The following is an 811-nucleotide window of genomic DNA, read 5'->3' on the forward strand; positions in this document are numbered from 1 at the left end:
AGGCAGAAAACTACTTGAACAACAATTTAAATAAAAATAAAAAAAATAATCAGCACATGCCCACAATCAAAGTATGAAAATTTTAAGATATTTTTCACCCTCATTTGCTTCCTTATGAGTTTGAATTTACTCATTACTTTTATCATTGTACCCCTAACTTTTCAGTGTGAGTGTATCTCTTCTATAGTCTCTTGTCTATCTGACCCCCGCCTCAAGCACCCGTTAGAACCTGTTGCTTTTCGTGAAGCAGGGCTCACAGTTCTGTCTTCCAGACCTAAGTGGGACCATAAGGTTTATACTTCTAAGGTCCTGCTATCAAGATTATTTTAGTATGTTCCGACATAGAAATGGCAGGTAGTAATCTCTCTTGTATGGCTCATCTCTGTGCATTTTTCAAGTAATCTTTTAGAGGGAAGATCATTCACCATGCTGAATATTTCAGGCTAGAAGGGAAGTTAGTGCTTTGTGTCAGTTCCACCATCTATAGAGCATCAGCCAGCTAGAAACACAGAAGTGGTTGTTTCTTCCTGTGTCCGCATTCATAGCACCCAAGCAATCATGAGGTTGAGGCAATTCTCCTACTTACGTATTTCTTAAATTCTTTTTTCTATCCCACTAGCTTCCTTTTAACCAAGGAACTGAACTTCCCTTTCTTGAATAGCTGATAGCTGCCTCAGTGGACCCTAGTACTTGTGATGACCCTTCTAGTCATCACTTCTGTCAGGGAGACTTGTCATGCAAATCACATTGTGTCATGTCCCTGCTCAAAGTCCTTCAGTGGTTCTCATCACCTGAAATAAGTTTTCATGAC

Source organism: Sturnira hondurensis, unplaced genomic scaffold (genome assembly GCF_014824575.4).
Source record: "Sturnira hondurensis isolate 20B ecotype Veracruz unplaced genomic scaffold, ASM1482457v3 Scaffold0019428, whole genome shotgun sequence".
Classification (NCBI taxonomy): Eukaryota; Metazoa; Chordata; class Mammalia; order Chiroptera; family Phyllostomidae; genus Sturnira; species Sturnira hondurensis.